Source organism: Chrysemys picta, chromosome 8 (assembly GCF_011386835.1).
Source record: "Chrysemys picta bellii isolate R12L10 chromosome 8, ASM1138683v2, whole genome shotgun sequence".
Lineage (NCBI taxonomy): Eukaryota > Metazoa > Chordata > Testudines > Emydidae > Chrysemys > Chrysemys picta.
The window spans coordinates 28032002-28056027 of NC_088798.1; the positions used below are offsets into that span (position 1 = coordinate 28032002).

The 24026-nt window shown below is 40.8% G+C and overlaps 1 long non-coding RNA gene across 4 annotated transcripts in view; it reads right to left on the minus strand.

Moving 5' to 3' along the window:
- Nucleotides 1–937: 937 nt before the first annotated feature.
- The window catches only part of LOC135972998 (uncharacterized), a 234366-nt gene continuing 211277 nt past the window's right edge, over nt 938–24026 (minus strand). The window contains exons 1-4 of one of the 4 annotated variants that reach the window (XR_010589668.1): nt 20435–20529; nt 9562–9692; nt 3476–3541; nt 939–2028 (exon numbers count right to left, since the gene is read on the minus strand). This is a non-coding gene — a long non-coding RNA (uncharacterized LOC135972998). Of the gene's footprint in view, nt 2029–3475; nt 3542–9561; nt 9693–20434; nt 20530–24026 lie in introns of those variants that run through there. The other 3 variants (XR_010589669.1, XR_010589666.1, XR_010589667.1) reach the window with 3 other exon arrangements.

Here is a 24026-nt window from a genome sequence, read left to right on the forward strand (position 1 = left end):
GTGACCCCCAAAATCCATCTTTCCTCTCAAACTTGGCCCAGACCTCCATTAAACTCAGCACAAATTGGCCAAAACGACTGCAAACATTTCTGTACGTGGCCTGAGTTCATAATGAAATTGTAGAGTATTGGGACAAGACTGAATTGGTTTAATCTCTAGTTGTAATCAATGAAACAGGTGGAAGTTGGTTAGGATCAAGATGTGTATGGATTCTGGAAGCTCCTAGGATTCACACACTACAGCCTCCTATTCCACTGGGTCTGTAACGCTTGGTGAAGCAGCAGCATACAATGCTGAAGTTTGCCTGTGCTCTTCTCACTAATAGCCTTTTGCATTGGATTCATTTGTTGCAGTAATCCCCAGTATTAGAGATTTAAATTGTTTGTAGTCATTTATAATACCCTCTGCATTACAGAAGATCACCATGATTTTGTTCGCAGATGGCTGAGCAAACAGCAAGTTGGGTTTTCATGACTTTGTGCCTTCACAACACTAGCTGCTGCTAATTCCAGCATCTCTCAGTCATTAATGTATTTTTTTATTTGTAAGTATCAGACATGACATAACATTTTCTGGCCTGGAATCATAACAAGTCAGAAGCCGATGGTTGCTATCCAGTCTGGTCATCATCATGTCCTTTATCAAGAACCAGGGAATTGCTGAGAAGAGACATTTTTCATGCTGTCAAGTATCAGAGGGGTAGCCGTGTTAGTCTGAATCTGTAAAAAGCAACAGAGGGTCCTGTGGCACCTTTGAGACTAACAGAAGTACTGGGAGCATAAGCTTTCGTGGGTAAGAACCTCACTTCTTCAGATGCACGAAAGCTTATGCTCCCAGTACTTCTGTTAGTCTCAAAGGTGCCACAGGACCCTCTGTTGCATTTTTCATGCTCTGTTTTTCAGGCAGGATTGGTTCTACTCAGCCATCACTGATGTCCAATTCTGTGGCAGTTCAGTCATGAGTGTTTATTTAATATCCAGCAAAAAACATTCAGCTTCACTACTAACAGAGTCTTTAAGTGGGGCTCTCCACAAGGTAGCAGTCCGGGACTCATCTTCAAGTGACTCATTTGTGCTCAGAGCGAGTCAGCATAAACTATACTCAGACTCTCACTTAGTGAAAACTGAAATCATTTGTCATGATGGGCCAAGTTTCTGCATATTGCTTGGAGTCCCACAGATTCAGAGTCAAGCAACTTCTCATATCCTGCATTACCACAGTGTCTTCAATTCTCTCCAGTGCAGAATAACTCACCTCTGGACTTTTAGCTACCACTTTTAGTGGTTTAAATGTCAGGCATCTCCTTGTCACAAAAAACTCTTTTTATAAAAGATCTATTGACAACGCCCTAGCATGGTTTATTTCTTATAAATATTTCTATTGATAAATGGTGCCTATTCTCAGCTCCACAATATATGCATGTAAAATAAAAAATAAAAACATTTAATAAGCCTATGTCAATTATGATTCTACCTCACACTAGCCTATAAAGACTAAATTTCCAACATCATTCCTCAACCCACAGTAGGTTGAGGGCATTCCAGAGTTAGGGGCTCCCGCTAAAAATATCCTTCCTTTAGCTCCCTCGCATTTAAAGCAGAAGACAGTTAACATGAGCACTTCAGTTTATTACACTATGGTATCACATGAGAAGGATAGGTAGAACACAAACCATTTAGAATTTTATAGATCAAAACCAACACCTGGTACTGCACTCCAAACAAACTAGAAGCCAGTAAAGATCATTGGGTACAGATGTCATGTCTGCCTCCAAGAAACACCACTAAACAAGCAAGCCACTACATTATGTGCTAGCTGAAGTTTCCAAGTGGTCTTTAGATGTAGCCTCATGTAAAGCACTTAGCAGGGGTCCAGCCTAAGGTGACCAAGGCATGGATAATAACCAGTGAGGTCCATTTCCAAATGAAAATATTGCAAGCTTCTTGCCAAGCGGGAATTGGAAAAAGTACGGTTGGCCACTGCTGCTACTTGGACATCCAGAAGCCACTGGAGAGCCATCAAAATCTGCTGGTTATAAATATAAGGAATATTCAGCAACTGTACGTCCCCACTCAAGGGAGCCAACCCTCCTCCTCCCACTGCTTAACATGGCCTACATACATTATCTCAGTCTTATTTAGCCTGAACCTCAAACTCATGCAAACCTCAGTTTTGGACAGACATTGGGAAGTTGTTCAACCACACTATCACCACACTTGGTATAATCTCTTTAAGTGTGGGTTGCAGTACCTCCATGCCTCTCTCAACAGCCTCACATACACATTGAAGAGGAAGGGTTACAGTATAAAGCTTTGCAGAATCCCCCATAAGTAAGGCCCTACCAAATTCACGGTCCATTTTGGTCAATTTCAGAGACATAGGATTAAAAAAATTGTAAATTTCATTATTTCAGTTATTTAAATCTGAAATTTAACAGTGTTGTAATTGTCAAGGTCCTGACCCCAAAAAAGGAGTGTGTGGGGGGTCACAAGGTTATTGTAGGGAGGAGATTGCGGTACTGCTACCCTTACTTCTGCGCACCTCTTGGCGGTGCTGCCTTCAGAGCTGGGCAGCTGGAGAGTGGGAGCTGCTGGCTGGGAGCCCAGCTCTGAAGGCAAAACCGCTGCAAGCAGCAGCACATAAGTAAGGATGGCATGGTATGGTATTGCCACCTTTATGTCTCCGCTGCTGCCTGCAGAGCTGGGCCCTCAGTCAGCAGCTGCCACTCTCTCGCCACCCAGCTCTGAAGTCAGCGCAGAAGGGTGGCAATACTGCAACCCTCCCTAAAATAACCTTGCGACCCCCCTGCAACTCCCTTTTGGGTCAGGACCCTCAATGTGAGAAATGCTGGTCTCTCCTGTGAAATCTGTATAGTACAGGGTAAAAGCAAAGAAAAGATGAGATTTCATGGTCTGTGATGCATTTTTCATGGCTGTGAATTTGGTAGGGCCCTACCTATAAGGGAATCCTTAAGGCAGATGAGCCATCATAACGTCGACAGACCCCAGTCGTCAGCAGGCGGGATCGAACCTGGGGCCTCCGGAGCTTAGTGCATGAGCCTCTACTGCATGAGTTAAAAGTCATATGGCTCTTGGCTAAGGCTGTAGAGCAAACTCATTAATCTCTCTCTAAGTGATCTCAGTGCCACTAGAGGGGACAAAACACCACACCCAGGAGGTGTGTGGGTTACACCATCATATACAACTACCCTGTGGGATGTCCCTAAAAGGGAGGATATAAGTCATTCATGAGTGCCGCTGTCCACTCCTGCTAGGGTACACAACACATCAACAATATATTATGGTCAATGGTGTCCAAGATTGCTGATTGATCGAAGAGAATCAGCAAGGACACTTGGTCTTTGTCCATCACTAGAAGTATTTTTGATAACACTTCGAGTTATATGGATTGTGAACAATTTACCCTTGTAACAGCAGCCACTGTAATCAGTGCATACTGACCTCTGTCATCTTACCTTTGCAAATCTGACTAAGGCTGGTCACAGGGCCAGGAAATAAAGTCCAGTCTCTTGTCAGCACTCCTGTATAATGTAATTAATGACATGAATATATATTTCATATTATGTGTATAAATATAAATTACAATAATCCCAAAGTGTTTTTACCAGCTATTTACACAAAAATAGCTTTACCCACTACTGAAATGCAGCCAATTCTGGGTGCAACACAGCAACAGCGCTGTGTGCAGTTAAGGTGCTACCTAACAGTCTTACTCTTCATGCTCAGCCTATTACCACATAGTGCTTATTGTGGTATGTGCTTGTACTTCTGAAATGTACAAGCAAGAACTGGGCCAAAACCTTGAATCCAAACTTCACTGAATTTTGAGGGAGTTGGATTGGAATCCTCAAATCTGAACCCAGCCTAGCATGAGAACTGAGGTAGCAGGGATAGAACTCAGAGCCTTCTGTTTCAAAAGCACAGCCCTGTGCAACTTAACAGCTGATTCTTTAAAAGTCTTTCATTCTTTTCCTTTCTAACTGATAGCAGAGATCTCAATACTGCAACAAAGGCAGGCTAGAAGCAAATCCTAGAGTAGAAAAACAACAAGGTTTTATTTTCTAAATTCTATCTTCATATATTTATTTTCCTTAGACTCATAATAAAGTCACAACTTTTTTCCAAAAGCATAATTTTGCTGTCTCTTTCTCTCCCTTTTCCTTTCTGGTTTAACCAGACAGGAACAAAAATTTGTGTCATTCCAAATGACTATTTTAATTACCCTAACAACAAACAGACACTTCACTGATGTGTAGTAACTCTTCCAAAGACCCTTCTGCTAGGCACTAACTATAGTGAAGCCAATGGAGTAACACCAGGGATATATCTGACCTGTTGTGATGATTCTGTGCAAGATTCAGTTCAAAATATATTATTTTAAACATATAAAAGAAAGGCTCTCCCTTTGCCATGGCAGCAAAATAGCAATAGTCACACAAAGAAATGGAGCAAGCACCTGTGAACTATGAAAATAGACACTTTTGACGAGTTCTTTCCTAAACTCTCCTGGTTGAGAGTTACTGTCATTTTTCCCCCCTCAAAATTATTCTCCATGTTACTGACACATCATAAGAGCTGCTGCATGTTGCTTGCTAAATGTTTCTTTTTCCAGATGCACAAAGTATTTGTCCAACAAGGGCTTTGGGAGTTGAGAGATATGGAGGACGCTTTGTCTTCCTTTCCCTAATACAGTGGCTCTCAAACTTTTTTACTGGTGACCCCTTTCACATAGCAAGCCTCTGAGTGCAACCCCTCCCCTTATAAATTAAAAACACTTTTTTATATATTTAACACCATTATAAATGCTGGAGGCAAATCAGGATTTGGGGTGGAGGTTGACATCTCGCTACCCCCCCTGTAATAACCTCGTGACCCCCAGTTTGAGAACCCCTGCTCTAATATTTCTTATTAACACCTAGGATTCTTGTAGATAAACTGTTCTTTTATGCTAAAAGCCCCTGTAGATTTGTCTTTTATTTATAAAAATTTAATCTTCCCTTACAAAGTTTGTGCACTACACACAATTAAAGATTCATCTGGGGCACCAGGACTTCATTATTTTATCTCCAAAAGTACACGCCTCTGTTACTGAAGCTAAATGAGATCTTCTATAGCTTTACCCACTGCACTAGACATCTCCTGTAATCAATAGCAGCAGTGAGTCCTTGTCCTCTCTGTGGATCTGCCACTAAAGGATAACTACACCCATGCGCACTCACACACACACACCCCTCCAGATGTCCAGGACTCTCATAGTTTCTCATTATTATTGTTGAGCACTGACAGTGCACACAGCATTGCACACACCTTACAAGACACCACAGACCATCTCCATAGAAGCTTAAATTCTAAATTAGACAAAAACAGTTGAAGGACATACCCTGTGTGAAATTGGCTTTAGTTTGGTTTTTGTTTATTTTATTAATAATTATGAATAGGGCCAGTGGGATGTTGGGCTATTGTCTTACAGAGTTTTGCAGCAGAAATACGTTTTGAGGAGGATGGAAATGGTTATTTGGAAGTGGAAAAAGCTGTTTCCAATTATGGATATTGGTTTGTGTTCCTCAAGAAACTGGGGATGAAACTGCCAAAAATTTACAATCCAAAGTGTAACTGTTGAAAAGCAGCAACTGGTGAACCTCAAAAGACACTTATCTGGACATCTGAGACCCCTAGGATGGCAAAATTGGGCTGGAAATCTTATGGGAGTTGTCTCTCTCATTAGATTCCCATTACTTCCTTGCTTCCAGTCAGACTTGGAATGGAAATGCATTCTTGTTGCTCTTCATTTTCTGGCCAATGTTTGATTAAAGTAAGATAAAATGGATATTTTACAAATAGTGAAGTCATGCAAATGAATATTCTTCACAAGGAATTCTAACGTGTGGATACTTGAACAAAAAAGGTGAAAACGTGCACCAAACTACATTTTTAAAAAAAGTTTCTAAACATTTTCAGCCCTCAAAAATTACACAGATCTGATTTGGAATAAAAGCTTGTGTTGATTCATGTTTACTCCAAACTATTTTGCCCATTCCTAAATGACACTGTGTTGTCAAACTCAATGCATCTAGTTTCCCCACCTCATTAATCATCACACCCATAAATCACAATGGCCATGTTTTTGTAGAGTTATACATTTCAAAAATCAAAATATGAGCACAGATGACTGTATTCAATACAATGAGCCAAAGCTATATTATATATGCTGATGTTCCCCAAAGATTGAACAGCAACCACAAAGCAATTGTCATTCCTACTACATTTGAAGGCTAAGTGAAAAATGTTTTCAACATCTTTCTTAAGGACTGCTCCCTCATAATTTTACTATCGGTATAGATTAATATAATTCACATAACCACCCAGGATTGATTGTAAATCAAATGTTTTCCCATAGAACTATGATGAATACACTTTCAAATAAAATAAAAGAGGTAGAGCAATATAGTTCCTGGAATTTAACACCTTGTGGTCAGAAGGTCACATATGCTAAGTTGCTTATTTATATCCTTATTAAAGTTCTGATCTGTGGGAAGCAGAATTGAAGCAGTGTGATTCGCTTTACAAATAAAGAACGTATTGTTGTTAGACCATACATGTTGCATTGGAGTACTTAAAGTTAACAATGTCTGAGCAACAGGTGAGCATAACAATCAGAAAGAAAAAAAAATCCTCATGAGAAATGCATTCTTGTTGATATCTTTTTTTCCGGTAAATACTTGACTAAAAAAGGAGTATGTTACAAATGAATGAATCATACAAATGAATATTCTTCATCAAAAATTCTAACATACTTCTTATAACATATTTCTTGATATCTAATTATGTACTGATTGACTAGGTGTTTCTTGGCATGCAGGAAATACAGGATGAGGATTTTCTGTACATTGAACACTTCATATCAAGATAGCTGGTTATTCTGAATTTACGACTGAAACACAAGATTGTTCAGAGAAGTTCCAACATCAGGATCTGATCCTCCAAAGGTATACTCACCTTAGTAGCCCTTACACAAGTGTCATGGGCTACTTCTATAGCTTAGGCCAGGATTTGCTACAACTGCAATATCACTGTACACATATGGGCAGTTAAGTGACATGATGATGGCTCAGCAATACATACATCTCTAGGGGTATGTGTGTTTCTTGATATACTAGTATGTTTTTTTAAAAATAATTGAATAAGCATTCCTAATGAGACAGTCTAACAAGGGACAAAAAGGAGGCATAATTAGGTAGATTAGCAACAACTCACTGCAGTTAAATATACATGACGGGATCTTAGTATGAGGACTGGAAGATGAGAAAAAGAAGTCAGCGTCCCAAATTTAGGAGTTTAGTCTTAGTGCAAAGATACAAGAGCACTATTATATCCACCCTGGGCATATGAATAGCTCCAGGACCTGTGGTAACTAAAATTCCATACATTGCAGTTTTCCCACCATGGTATGGAATGTTAATAGGTGCTTGTAATGGGACAGCTGCCCCACTCCCATGTTAGAGGGGGCTGCAGCAGGCCAGTAGGCCTGCGCAGATGAACAGCCAATAAGAAAAGGGCTTATTGGAAGCCAATCAGGGCCCAGCTTGGAGACAGCCAATCAGGGCCAGGCTCAGCCCTATAAAAGGCTACTTAGAGAGAGAGAGAGAGAGAGTGCGAGCAGGCAGTCTGTCCCAGGCCTTTGAGAGGGGAAGGTCTGTCTCCAGAGGTGGGAGACTAGCACCTGGGATAGCACAGTGCTGGGCAGGCTCGGGGGAGCAGAAGGGAAACTTCAGCCCAGTGTCTGCCAGGCTGCAGGCCCTGAGGGGAAGGGCCTAGTTGGTGCGAGGGGCCGAAGGGGAAGCAGCCCAGGGATGTGGACAGATGGAGGGAGAGGAGGAGGGCAGGATGGCTGCCACTAGAGGGTCCCTGGGTTGGGACCCAGAATAGTGGGCGAGCCTGGGTTCCCCCCCCTTGCCTTACACCCAGCCGACGGGAGCGGCTGTTGTGGGCTGCACCAACCCTCTGCCAAGAGGGGTGTGACTTTGGGGGTGCAGTTGCCCACACTGGCCAGGGCGCAGAGAGACAGCTGATTCACCCGCCCCCAGAAGGGGGCAAGGATGGACTAAGGGGCACTGCCGGAGGGCAGTGGCTCGAAGAGGACGCTGCAAGTTGGGAGCAATGCAGGTCCACACGCCACCCAAGGGTGAGACAACAGGCAGGACACCACCGGGAGAGGGCGCTCTGCTGGACTGAGCTAATTCCCAGAGACAACCAGCAGGAGGTGCCGGGTGCTGAGTTCCCAACCTTGTCACAGTGCTGTAGGAGTGCATTCTCCTTTCCCATCTTACATGCTAAAGTTTGAGTGTGCGTGGCATGAATTTGCAGGACAGTATTACTTTGATTATGGTTTATTTCTGGCATAAATATTTTCCCTTTGTGCATATTCTTTTTATGCTTCAGTACAAAAAAGCAGCTTCTGGTTTGTTTGTGTTTCTTTTAGGAGAAGCAGCTGTGAAGTCATAATTATGTTCACTTCCCACTGGCAACTGGCAAGGCTTGCATTTTGTGTATTTGGAACTCCTGGAGGGGTGAATGTTCCACCTAGGATTTTACAATTTCCGGTTCCTAAAACATACATTGTTATAAGAAGTTGTTGGGCTTTTGGTTTTATATTCTTTTTAATTATACTGAGTATAGTTGATAAATCAGATTCAAATATTTTAAATTATTAAAGTGAGCATAAATTGAAAGAAACAGCATTGTACTTACTAGTTTAACTATTTTTGTATAGATACACATTTAAAACAGTGATCAGTAGCATCTATGTTCCTCCCTCAGATACTGGGGGTACTATAACCCAGGTGGTACCTCCCCCACCATGTGGCTTTGGGGGAAAACTAGAGAGGGGAACCATTCAGAGAACTCCAGCCTAGTAGGTAGCAGCAGCTACAGAAGCTGCCAAAGAAGGGACTCCTGCACTTGGGAAGAGAAGGGAGTAAAATGGGGCCCACCTGGTAACAATCCTCCCTCCCAGCACTAGACTTGAACAGGAAAATTCCTCCTCTCACTTTAGGGACATGAGGCCCCAGGTGGTATCTCCTTCCCTCTGAATGAGGCCGTGGGGGAAAAACTGCAAAGAGGAACAAGCCAGAAATTCCAGCCAATAGGAGCTGGAGCTTTTCTTTCCAGTTAGCCCATCACCACCTAACTAAACCCACCCCAAATACATAGCTACCTATCTTATGGCACCAACATGGCATTTATTGCCCTCACATTGTTCACTCTCCTTGAGTGTTACATAGAGGACCCCACTCTATGCCAGTCTTGTCTAGTTATATTGTATGCTCTTCAGGGTAGGGACTGTCTGCTACTCTATCTAAAGAGGTACTGCATTAATAAATGTGTATTAATAATCATGTTAATAATGCTCTCTCTCCTTTGACCTGACCATTTAGCCAAAATTCTCAATTCTAGCCCTATAAATAATCATTTGGGTTCCCAATCACTGGATCCATACAAATATCATCCAGTTGGCTGTCCTCTAGACCATCACCAATCTTACCTTCCGTGTTTGCAGAGCATCTGGTACCATGCCTTCCTCTCAGTCAGGGTTACCAGAGTGATTTTGTGGTACAGAGGGCTTGCCTGGGCCTTCAGCCTGCAGGCGAACTTTATCCATAATGGTTTGATATTCTAAATTTAGAAAATCAGAAACATGAAGCAATAGTTCACAGTAGGAGTCCATGATTTTGCAATGAAAAGTTATCAGTCATCTGGTTTATAAATAAGGCAGCTTCTTTTGGACCATATGTGGCAGTTAGCCAAAACATTATTAATGAACATTCTTAAGCTTCGTGGGGCCATTCAGAAAAGTTAAAACAGGGCTACATTATTTATGTTTTATGAGAAGATGTATTTAATGTTTGTAGTCCATTTGGATAGTAACATTGATTTTAATGTGTCTTTTAATGTGTATTACAATAATGATCGCCTAGAGCCTATGAAAAATTTAACAGTATTTACTTGGTTAGTCTTATTCTTCAGTACAACTTCTACTTAACCAAAGTTTTCAAAAGGGCACTAAATGCTCCAGAAAATGAAACCATTTTCATTTCATGTGTTAACTGCACACTGGTGGTCTGAGAAGGTGGCTATTTGCTCATTCATTGGGAATGACAGATGGGATTGTGGTTAATGGTATCCTCTGATGTCTGTGTCCTGGGGCAGCTTTGAGAAGAGAATGCCTTCTCTAGCCTCTTGTAGTCTAAGGAGCAGCATTGTGCAGCAGAACATTTCCGGAGGTTTCTATTACAAATAGGAGTGTCTATACTAATGAGGTGATTTGATGGGACTGATGATGCTAATACCTGGGTTAAGCTTCTGAGCCTGTCCACTGTGAAGTTGAAACATATGTTTTCCAGAAACATAAGAAGCCTCAATCTGAGCTGGCAGTTCATGCAGTTAAGAATATTTTTCTGTTGTGATGGCGGCCATCTTGGGTGACACAGCAAGATGGTCTCTTGAACCAGAGACCTCCAGAGCTAACATAGCATCCTCTACAGCTTGATCTAAAAAGCCAGGCTCTGCAGCTGGGGACTGTAAAAGACTCAGCCTTTGTAGATCAGGCACTGAGTGGAACACATAATGCATACTGACCCTGGCCAGTGGGCTACCCTGTCTCTCCAACCAACCTGCCCCCTGGGTGCTTAAGCATCATAGTAGATATAGGGGAAAGAGAAACAACTGAAGTCTGAATCACATCATAATTATAAAGGGAAGCTAAGAACCCACTGTTTAGACTGGAGGAATTCTGATGAGTTAAAAGGTCAACAAATAGCCTTTGGGACAGATATTTGGACTATGATGATATGAAAGAAATAAAAATGAGGATTTAAAGAACAAAAACTAACAAGCTGATTTGAAATTCCTCACTGTTTAGACACATTCTACATACTGCCCTACCATGGAACAAACAGTAATATGTAAAACAAAATAGAAGTTACAAACTGGAAAAAAAAAATGCATAATAATGGATAACTACCAGAGCTGCATTTTTGTTTGAATGGTTTAACGGAGAAAAAGAAACAAATTCTACAAAATTAATGGTGAAGGGATTTACTATAAGACAAAAATACAACATCAAAACTGAAACCTAGACAGAGAACTTGGTCAGAGGATATATAATCCCTGCTGTCATAATGCAAGAAACTAATGGTGACAAGCAATCTTCACTAGAAAAGAAATGCACTGAAATATGCTGTAAATACATGTCAAGCAGGATATAAACAAATCACAATTCTAAAAGGAAGACTAAAGCTCTGCAAAACAGTCCAAATTGTTTCTGAGCTAGAAGTGACCCTTTCCAATTGTGCTAGTAGACCGGATAGCTCCAGTTGCTAGGATAACATATCTAGCATAAAGAAGAGTTTTTGAAATCATAATCTCTTCACAACTATCAACACCCACAGAATCCACTTTTTGACACCTATACAGACTTATCTACAAGAAAAAGGATTTATTTAAAATCAAAATGGTAGCATCCATAGACAGGAAATAACAATAGTATATTAACACCATACCATAGTATGCTAGAGCATGTTAAGGGTGCATAGTTAAATACACAAAAGTAAGGAAATGTCAAAGTTGTTCTGTTATAAGATAAACCTTGGCTGCACATCCAAGATTTACTTTCTGGAAACATTCATGTGAACATAATTTCCCTAAAAGCAAATCAAATGCGACTGAATCAAAATGTGATCAGAACTGCTCAACGAATACTGTTTCTTGGTGTTTACTAGTGTTTCTTGGCCTCTCATTAGGACAGTCTTGAATGGCAAAATCATTTACTGTTCCTCAAATACTACAATATCATACTATTATTTCTACAACATATGTAGTGTTTTGTAATTTTTCACTGCCACACGCTTGCACTAATTTCATCATACCTTAATTGTCATAAAATATCTTTGTGGACTAAAAGCCAACTCCTAAGAGCTGCTGTGCGTTTGTTGTACATCTGCAGCTCCCAGGTGCTCAGCACATCTCCAGATTTAGTCCAAGCAACTTTATGTGCAAAAAGAAAAACAGGAGTACTTGTGGCACCTTAGAGACTAACAAATTTATTAGAGCATAAGCTTTCGTGGACTACAGCCCACTTCTTCGGATGCATATCTTTATCAACTTTATATAGTAAGTTTTCCTCTCTCCAAGCTTTGCATTTTATCTCGGCTCATATGTATTATCCATTTAATCGGATTTTTCTTTTACAGATACACCTCTGAACAATAATATATTGTTGCAGTCTATCACAAGCTGTTTCATGAAAAGATTCATGCACAGAGTCATATTATACGTATGAGTCAAATCCACCAAACCTATCTCTGGCAAGCTGTTAACAGTACTCAGCAGGATTTATTTGGCCTGTATTTTCTGAATAGCTCTTCTGCAGAGGTAGTAGCTATTTAAGTGACCTATTCCTAAAATTAATTAAGTTAAAATATTACTTTCTGAGTAATGCATGTGATTTTTTTTCAAAATATTGTTACTGTTTCTTTAACCATTAAGAATATGTACAGAATTTAAGCAGTTAGTTACATTTATGTCATCAATGTATTCCTAGTTACACTAATACAAGTGAATTGAAAATGGAACTTTTCCATAAATTGACAAAAATACAAAATGTATTTCCAGGGGCAAAATATGTAATTGTACTAAGAACAGTACTAACTACATGTTTACAATAAGATGTAGCTTAATGAAGCAAACTGATAGCATTGTAGTCACAGAAAGAATTAAACGATCGGCAACCTTTGGCACGCGGCCTGTCAGGAAGCGGCGGCCAGCACATCCCTCAGCCCACGCCACTACCCACAGCCCCCATTGGCCTGGAGCAGCGAACTGCGGCCAGTGGGAGCTGCGATTGGCCGAACCTGTGGACTCTGCAGGTAAACAAACCGTCCTGGCCCACCAGCGGATTTCCCTGATGGGCCGCGTGCCAAAGGTTGCCGATTCCTGTTGTAATCGGTGGTCAAAGAACATTGACATAGTAGGTGGTGCTCTTATTATGCTAGCACAGGATGAAGGGGGATATGCTCACCACCCCGCTTTATTTTAGCCCCCTGATTGAAGTGCGATTCCAACCCATGTGTGCCAGCATGTATTACAACATAATGGTTTACTCTACACCATTGTTGTTTTATCTTTACTGTGCTGCTCAAATATGGTTGTGACACTATATGGTTCAAAGCAGAACTGTAAGGGGTTGTGTCACCTCCTGGCCAGTAACCCTGGGTGCCTCTGTGCTGTGCAGCTTTGGCTCAGAGCCCTGATACCAGCAGCACGTTCACAGCACAATAGCCTCACCCTGGCTTCCACCCACCTGGCTATCCCCTGCAGAGTGATACCAACAGCCTTTCAAGCCCCAAGTTCCCCCCAAAACATCTCCCTTGTAGCATTCAGCCCCCCTCACTGGGACACTCACAAGTCTGCTGCTCCTTTAAAGAAACAGTACACAGCACCAGCCTGTCAGTTTCAAACTCTGCATTGAGATGGTTGTGTAAGAAAACAAAGAACAGATATTTAAGTGAAACCAACGAGAAGGAATTGGAATAGAAACGTTTAGAAACAAGCAAAAGTAAAATATATATTAACTTAACTTAAACTGCAGTCTTTTGTTCAAAGTAATTTTCTCACCCCAGTCAATCTTCCAGCCTGGCTGGAGAGTCCTTAGCCAGGATTCAAAACAGAGTCCAAAGTGCTGGGTTTCTTGGTCTCATTAGATGAACGATGCCAAAATGGCTCATTCATGTGCTCTCTCTGCTTATATTTTCTAAAGTTCAATGACCTTGCTGCTGGAGGGAGGAAGGGTTCCTGGAGCTGCAGCTTCCGCTTCCATTCCCCATTGAGAGCCTTAACGGCCATCCCCCACACTGGTTTGCCTGATGGCTTGGTCTGCCTTGCACATAATGTAATTTTATTGTCTCTCCTTACTCAATTTACATTGGAGATACAGTCAAGCAGGTGGAACCACATTCCTTTGTCTAGGACAGGGTGACTGAAGCCCTGCCTGCCAAACACCTTTTAAGAACATATTTCCAGCACATATTTATCATTTTTCATATATATCACCTCTACTCACATGACACAATAATATTAATGACCAGTGTGTTGCCAATCTGCATATGATATCTTGCATGACGCCTTTTAGATACAGATTATGACAGAGAGTTGGAGTCAGGCCAACTGAGACTCACCACTCCATACTGGGGAGCCCCTTTCCTTCTGGCACTGGGGTGCTCTTCAGTCACAATGGTGTAATGTGTATTTTAGCTGTGAGGTATCTGGCTTTCTGATATGCCCAGAGTTGTAGACATTAGTACAAGATGTTTGGTACAACCCTTTATACCCTAAGGTTGCAGAAAGACTTTTATTCGAGAACTAGTACATATCACATACTTAAAAACAGACTCATACTATGAACACACATGGACATGCAAAGTTTGGGTGTAACTTTAAGGTTAGCATTCCCTGACACACGTACAAACAAAGTAGGAGACAATCCCAGTCCTAAAAAAAAGAAAATCTACATTCTAAATAAACAAGACACACAAATGGTGGGAGGGGAAACAGATGCACAGAGAGGTGAAGTGATTTACCTAAGGTTACACAACAGGTAACAATCTGAGCAAGGAACGGAGCTCCAGGTGTGTATGAATTGTCAGAGGAAAAGTCAATGGAGCTATGACAATTTACTACTGCTGAGGATCTGCTCCCAAGTCTAACTCCTAGTGTTATGCTCTAGCCACTAGACCATACTGCCTCTTGTAACTTACCCATACATGCATCCCCACCATCACTTAGTGGTTCTGCTAAAAGGGGCAAGAGGCAGTGTGCATCTTACAAGGTTGGCTGGACCCTTGACTCAGCTTTGGTGCATTTTATATAATATTCTACATAAGACTATTAGCTTCTATACGCCCTAGACTTGCCATTGTGTCCAGAAAGCAAAGCTGTATGTGTTTTTCAAGAGGGTTTGTATATGGGAGTCTGATAAAACCCTTTGGGCCCTTTACTTTCATAGAAATCAGGAAACATTAAATTGACTTCTAAGATCTGTGTATAGTAATACAAGCCTCAGGGTATGGTACACAATGCACATTCTTCACCATTTAGCACATTTTTACACTGCATGCTTTCATAGCATTCTCAAAGCTTACACCAGGAATACAGGGTGTCTTCCCTAAAAGCTCCGTGCGCTACCCGCAAGCACCGCCCACGCAGCGGTCAATGGGAGCTGCAGGGAGAGTGCTGGGGGCAGGGGCAGCATGTGGAGCTGCCTCCTCCTCCCACTAGGGGCAGTAGAGATGTGCCAGCAGCTGGCCGCTTCCAGGAGCGGCGTGGGGCCACGGTATGCAGGTAGCCTGCCTGAGCCCTGCTGCGCTGGGGCCCCCTTTAGCCCCGGGCTGAAGCCCCTAAAGCCCCTGCGTTAATCTGGCCCTGGATGCACTGAATCAACAAGTGCCCCAGCCAACATCCATACACTTTCTGGGTGGCATTAACCCTTTGCACTGGAATGAGGCATTGGTAAATCTGGGTCATAATTTGTAATCTGACAGTACCTTTTTAATGATTATTCTAATATGGACTCTCCATAACAATGGAAAAACTACTGTAGGGAACCATTTTGCACAGGCATGGGGATGGACTAATTAATCTAAAATAATATTGGGCTTGTCCTTCAAGATGTTATGTGCCCTCAACTTACACTGTCCATATTGGAATTAGGAGGTGCTCACCACCATGAAGAATCAAATCCATAAACAGCAACTTCTATGACAAATGCTTATTAGTTTATGTAACACCGACAGACCCCAGTCATCGGCAGGCGGGATCGAACCTGGGACCTCTAGAGCTAAATGCATGAGCCTCTACTTCATGAGCTAAAAGCCATATGGCTGTTAGCTAAGGCCGTAGAGCAGACTCATTAATTTTTCTCCCCCCCAAGTGGTCTTGGTACCACTAGATGGGACAGAACACCACACCCAGGAGGTGTGTTTACATTTACTTGCTGTACAAAGTCCTTTCCTCCCCATTCTCAAAATGAAATATAGTGGGCTATGTCCTCAGTGTAGCCAAAGAGTGGTTGGAACAACTGTGGAGTCAGGATTCATTATGGGTTCCCTTTGATCCTTGGATAACAGAGGCTAGGACACCTTGAAAGTTGTTCTAACCTATGCCAGCTGGGGGAATGGCCTTTGAGCAAATTAAAAACTAGTTTAGGCTATGTCTATACTATGAGCTAGGGTCTGATTCCTCTACTCATGTGCACATACTCATGCTAGCACTATTATAAATAAAACTGTAGCTACAGTACCACTGATAGTGGCAGCGGAAACACTGCTAAGCCATGCCAAATACAAACCCATCTGAAACTGGTGGGTACATACTCAGCACGGTTCAGATATGCCTCCGTTGCTGCTAACCTTGCTATTGCAGCTATGCTGCTATTTATACTTGTGCTCCCTTAATAAGAGCTAGTGCAAGTATGTGTACACCATCAGGGGAATCACACCCTGAGCTCGTAGTGTAGACATAGTCTATATGATACAATATGTACACAATAGACCATAATGAAAATGGAGTGATACTTTTGACTTTCGCTACTTTGAATGACATATGATAAATTTCTTTCACAGCTTTGTTTAGGCCCCAAAACACACTTGAGAGTTGGGATATCATCCTTTTTACTATAAAGTGTCTTTTCACATGGCTGTCACAAGAGATTTATAAAAAAACATATTCTCAAATTGGTAACATCTTCCAGAATCCAATGAAAGTAAGGAGGTCAGGACAAGGAGGACTGCATTGCACACAATCATGCAGACATTGAATATGGAATCCATCTGGAGTCCATCATGCATCTGGGGTTCACAATGCATCTTTAAAAGGTACTGATAAGAACAGATGAAGGGGAGGGATGGTTGTCATACAACTGAAGTGAGAGATTGAGCTAGGCCTGATGTGGTAGAGAGGGTCATGAGAATCTAATGGATGGTTGGGTGGATACATCAAAAAAGGGTGTCACCAAATGTTCTATTGAAGTTACAATAAACATTTGAATGTTGGGAATTTTATCTGGACCAAACTGTATGTACAATGTCTCTTACAAAGACATGCTAAAACAAAACATCTAAACAAGAAGAATAAACCCTGAAGAGATAAGCTAAGGACAAACCAAACTAAACAACAAGAAGTGTGACTATTTGACAGCAGCTGGATAACTCCAAAATATCCAATGAAGTACTAATGATGTGCATCAAAAAGCAGGAAATTACTGTTAAAGGATATTCCAAGGCACAACTGTTTCTGATCATCCTTCAAGTGTACAGGTGCTGACCCCACTACTAGAACAAACGGCTTAAAAATAATAAAGATATGAATGTTCAAATAATTTTAAGTGCTTCTGCTTAGAAAGTGAAATAAAAAGTAAACATTCACAGAGAAGACACTTGATATATTGATTTACAGATCACAGAAACATTCTTAGTAAGCTACTCTCAGGGGGCAGTTCACAAAGCACACAGAAGACCACAGAATATGGAGACTGGGATACTAGATTTAAGCTAAATGTTTGTGATTCAAACCTATTCATTATTCAGTCAACATTTTAGTGCAGACAAATATTCTCACTTAAATCCTTGTGGGTTTCCATAATCCTATCTAGATTTACTTTCTCTACATTTCTAAGTAATCAAAAGTTATAGGTTGGATTTGTCTCAAGTAAAGGACACACATGGTATTACTGCTTCTCCCCACTCCCCTCATTTAAAAAGAAATGGTCCAACTAAAGCAAAGATTTAAAAACCAACAAATGGGGTTAGCTTGTTCAGGAGTCGTCGGCTTATTATTTTATTTCTCATTCATATAACTAAGCAGATACTTGTTTGCATTGTGATTCATCTGCTTTGCTGTTCAACAAAAGCATCTGGAAATGCAACTGTTACAGCACTTTTTTGATATTTAGCTAGTATGAGCCTTCAGCAATGAACTGGCAGACAAGAGATCTTAACTCATCTTACCTTCAAATAAGAGCGGTTATGCAAAGACAATAAATTTCACCCGAGTTATGCACTGAGCAGAAGTAGAATATAAGCATAAGAGACTGACAAAGGATGAAGGAATACGAGTCAGAGCCACTGATAAATCTAACAATCAAGGAAAGTGTTGGCCAGAAGCAGTTAAAAACCATGGCAACACTCAGATGACATGATGGTGTTTGAAAAAGCCTGGAACATATTCTGACCTGAGTTACACTGGTATAAATCAGGAGTAACTCTGCTCAATGGATTTACACCACAAAATTCTTCAGATCAGATTCTAACTCTGTGTGAAGAACAGAATCAGGACCTTAGAGTTTGTGTTTAATTGCTGAAAAGCTAATAATGTTCAGATGCTTTCCCAAATTACCTGAAGTTCTTCAATGGAAAGGATTGGTCTGGAAATCTTGCAAAACACAGGCTTCCTTGTGAAATTTCCATTATTTCCACCTCTGGTTGCAGCTGGAAATACCATGAGAACTGTTTCTCTCACAGTATTTTGGTATTTCTGCTTCCAGAGTTCAAGCTGGACTTGGAAGACCAAAGGAATGTAACAGAATGGGGAAAATGTCATCTAAATATTTCAGAATGTTAAAAAAAATATATGTTCTAGCTTTATCTGCTCATTTTAAAAAGAACAAGAACCTGGATTCAGGGTGCCAAAATATAAATTTGTCCTATCCAAGTGACACCTGGTGAAGCATTTAAGGAGTTTATTTCCCTCTAAATATTTGAGTGGAATTTACATTAATACGAGGAAAAATAAATAGTGCCTTTAAACCACACCTGGTCAGGGGCTATGTAGATGTAAACTACCCCAACAGAAGCTACTGCAAGCCCAGAAAGGCAAAATGCCTCTTGAAGTTTAAAGGTTTAAAAGGTTAGAAAACATGCCTTGCAATGATAAGCTAAATAGATTGAACTCCTTGAGTCTAACAAAGAGAACATTAAGAGGTGACCTGATTATAGTCTACAAGTACCAACATGGGGAACACATTTAATAACAGGCTCTTAATCTAGCAGAGAATGGCATAACACGATCCAATGGCTGGAAGTTGAAGCTAGACAAACTCAGACTGGCCATAAAGCATACATCTTTAACAGTAAGAGTGATTAACCATTGGAACAACTTACCAAGGGCCATGATGGATTTTCCATCACTGACAATTGTTAAATTAAGATTGAATGTTTTTCTAAAAGATATGCTCTGAAACTATTGTGGGGGAAATTCTAAATGATCACAATAGTCCCTTCTGGCCTTGGAATCTATGAAAGCTCAGCTGCTACATCAGCCTTTGGCAGCATGCAACTCTGCTGAGTATATAGGCACTGACTCCGTGGGTGCTCCAACTGGTGCTTAGCGCCCATCGGCAGCCAAGCTCCCCCCTCCAGTGCTTCCCAGCTGCTATGATCAGCTGGTCCATGGTGTGCAGGAGGCACTGGGAGGGAGCAGGTGGAGCGGGGACAGGTCACGCTCACGGGAGGGGGTGGAAAGAGGTGGGGAGTGGGCGGACTGGAGACAGAAAGAGGCAGGGCGAGGGTTTGGGGAAAAGGGTGTGATGGGGGCAGGGCCTGGGGGGGTGAGCACTCCCTGGAACAATTGAAGGCCAGCCCCTGTGGCTGAAGAAAAGGTGAGTGTGATCAGGTCAAAATTCAACCCCAGTCTCCACTCTTTTGGGGGAGTCTGGCATCACTGGTGGCTATGGGAATTCAAGTGATGAAGAATCCACCATGTTGCTAGATAATTGGAATTACCCAGGCATATCAAGGGGAAAAACACAAAAACACACAGATGTTTTTGTTTTCTTTTCGGTGCATCTTCACTTGGAAAAAAAGATGTGGTTTTAACTTTTTGAGTTAGTTAACCTGAATTAACTTAACACAAGTAGTGACAGGATACTCTACTCATCGATGGACGGTGCTGCCTCCTGGCAATTCTGGGGATTAACTCTGCTAGGCCAAAGCCTCTTCCTGCGGTTGCACTCCATCTCTTTCTCCCTCTGCAGCCCCTTTTTCACTCCAGGAACTGCAGCCTCCTCTTTGTCACTCACCCTCCAGCCAGGTCACTACTTGGTTTCCCCTTCTGGGGGCATGTCTTTCAAAGTCTCTCTTCATGAGCCATGTCAGGCAGTCCTCACACCCACTGCCCTGAGCACGTCCAGCACTGATTCCAGCAGTCTTTGTACGGACTGCTTTTAACACCAGCACTCTGCAGGCCAGGCTCACTCTCTACTCTAGGTTCCAATCCATGATACTGAAGTGAACAGTTAAGGTCTGCATATATCTCAACTTTACTGTGCTCACCCTGGACTCCTTCCTACAATGCTGCTTCTCCCTTACCTCCAGGAGACAGACTGCAGGCTTCCTACCCTTCACATGGTTGCCAGCCTCCTGGCTTTGTAGAAGTCCCACTGTTCCCTCACAGGTGAGTTTCCTTCTAATTAGCTTCCTCTAGCACAAGTCTCCTCCATTTGCAGCCTAATTGGCTGATTGGGCCCACTTGGCATAATTCAGCTCTTGCAGGACCAGTGTGGGGAGCATACTATAACACAGGAGATAAAAATCCTAGTGAAAACAAGGCAGTTTGTAGTTTTTCTATGCGTTAGCAAGTTGTTAAAGACAATGGGGGAGCTTAGGTTTACCTTGGCCTACTAACTTGTGTGAAAACTATAAACTGCATTGTCTTCACTAAGTTTTTACCTCATGTTAGTTAATTCAAGTTAAGCACACACATTTTTTTTTCTTTGTGAAGACAAGTCTTTTAAGTTTTAAGGTGGCACTTTATTTTATTTTATTTTATTTATTTATTTATTTATTTGCGAGCTAGGACAAAAATACACATGGAAAAGGAATGGAACTTGCAGACAGATGTGAGGGGAAATGAGTAGCGGCCAAGCTATTCAATGCAAGGAAATGTATGACATGTCAACATATGGCAACGTGTGAAGAATATATGTTTATGTGTATCGAAGTATATATGTGCTTTGCAGTTCATGGCATGGCTATCATAATAATAGTCTTATCCAAAGTGAAATTCCTGCTTGTTGCAAAGTTTTGTTAAATTAAAAATTCAGATTCATGTATAAAGATGATCCTTATTCTAGTTACCATTTTGTCTGCCAAAAGGAGGTTTTGTAGAACAGAGTGTTGTTGGTTTCAGAATTCTGTCCTGTGAGATCAAAATTCAGGTACTGCAACATTGCATCAATGATTCAACAACATTTCAACACAACATGATGCAGCAAATGCAGGGAAAAGGAGTATTCCATAATCCAGGCAAGATCAGTATATTCCAGTGTCATACCTACGACTGTCAAAATTGAATTGTTCAGTGAGATTAGGGGAAGTGGCAGAGGTAACTTCAAAACTTCCATTAACTTCTTGTTGGATAAACATCAAATTCTTGAACGTTATTGCTTATCTGACCCAAAACTGGACCTTCTCATTAACCCATGCTACTATATCCCTCTGCTCCCCATCCCAAAGAGAATGTATTTTTAGGGTGACCAGATGTCCCGATTTTATAGGGACAGTCCCGATTTTTGGGTCTTTTTCTTATATAGGTTTCTATTACCCACACACACACACACACCACCTGTCCCGATTTTTCACACTTGCTGTCTGGTCACCCTATGTATTTTAAATGTTTTATAGCTGCCCTATGGCAGTCTGAGGAGTCCTCATCCCATTCAAATTGCAGAGTTGGAAGCACAGATATATTGCTGCATGGGATTTGAGTTCCTTTATGATACTAGACAAGGAAGATTTGGGGACTGTTTTTGAGGGTTGGTTTTGTTTCATCGGTTTATTTTGTTTGTTTTTTCCTTTGTTATTTTTTGAGACCCTAACAGATTGACTACTTGCCAGGGTTACATGGTTCTGGGCACTTGGTTTGCCTCATTATCCCTGTAGGGGTGCAGGGGGACACACCTTTTTTCTCTTATTGCTTCACTAACATCAAAATATTCATTTCTCTTTTAAGAAAAAGACAATTGAAATCATGCAGAAACTATGCCTTATATGTTAACAAAAACATCATCATTCAGGTAAGTGCTAGAATATAAAATTGGAGTAATTCCATATCTAAGTGATTTTCTTTCTTTCTTTCTTTCTTTTTCCTTCCTATTTCAGGCTTAACTTGAGCTATTTAAAATTTTTGTAAAATATATAAAAAAAACCTTCCTCTGATCTAAACTTTGAGATCATTTTACAAATAGATTCTGTTTAGTACAAATTATGTTACAGTACATAATTTTTTTATACTGTATTGTTAATTTAAAAAAAGACCAGAGGCTCAGATGATGTAAACTGGTGCAGCTTTACTGACCAATGTAGCTATTCCGATTTGCACCAGCTGAGAATCTGGCCCCCAAATATATTTATAAAATTTATGTAGGAGTAAGTTTTAAATTCCAGCCCACTAAATGATATAATTTCAAAAGGAAACAAAAAGATAGCCCATGTGAATAATTCTAAAGGCATGTGTTAAAATATAATTAAAAGTAGCTGCAAATGGATCTGTATTTCTTGTAGTGTATCTGTCTCAGATTGAAAATTTACATTGCAGATGGACATTTATTAAAAATTAAATTAGGATAAATAATTCACAAGTAACAAATTTGATTGTGTTTTCTCAGTTTGGGAAGATTTTTGAGGAGATTAATGATATGATTAATTTCTTCTTCCCATTTCCGTCAATGGATTGAAAAACCTACTCTGTTCTGAAACACACACAGTTGTTTTCCTTTCACATCCCTGTCCATATGGTAGTAAGAGCTTGGATCCAACAACACTTTCTCACTAGTAAGGGTAAATGCTTGATCATTACTTCAAACATATGGTAACAAATTATATTATGCTTCTATTTATAAATACTTTATCATTTATTAAATGATATAGCACATTATCCAGCAGCCTAGTTCATAAAAACACTATGTAGCAAGCAGGCGGTCTGTATATGCTGCTTCAGCAAAATGAACAGGTATAACAGTCATTATAGGAGCTTGCTGTATGGGCATCTGTGAATTATTAAAAATAAACCATGTTATAAAAATCTTAATTCCTTATTAAATTTTACAACAAGCAACAAGAAGTGAAGTGTAATTATTTCCATTCCTTAAAATCCAATATAGCATATATGCAGCAGACACAATACCTATCCTGAATTCATGATACTTATGTGGCAAAGAGACCCATTGGTGGTTCCCCACTCTGTGTCAGCAACTCCTGTCAGGCCTGACACTTTCACCACACCTAACATACTGTTGTCATAATCTGTACCTAAAAGGTGTCATGTAAAGTATCACATACAAACTGGTAACATGCTGGGCCCAAAAATCATTGTGCACTGTATGAACATGGTGTGTACAAAGAGTTATAAATGTGTGCCAGAATTATGTTCTTAAAATGTGTTTGGCAAGCCATCCCTAACCCATGCCTGTTCCAGACAAAGTAATGTGGTTCCACCTGCTTCAACATGTCTCAGATGTAAATTAGGCAAGTTGTGACCAAAGACAAAGACAAGCACATTTACATGCAAGGTAAACAAAGCTATCAAACTAACAAGCAGGGGAGAAGACAGCATGGCGTCTATCCCCAGCAGGAGAGAGAAGCTTGCTCGCGGCTTATTTTTCAGAGAATACATTTCAAAGGTTTACTGGGTTATAAACCCAGGGGGTCTGAACCACAAATGATAAGTAACGAAATCAACCGATAAATATACAATATTACTGTATTATAAAAGTGTATCAAGTAAGGTCTTTTGTGAAAGCCTATGACATGCTAGTGATGAATATCATTGTGATGTGTGCATTAACACTTTATGAGGAATTATGGAATTATTTAGGGGGTTGGACTAGATGACCTCCTGAGGTCCCTTCCAACCCTGATATTCTATGGATACTCACGGATATATTTTGAAGTCTGTGACCAA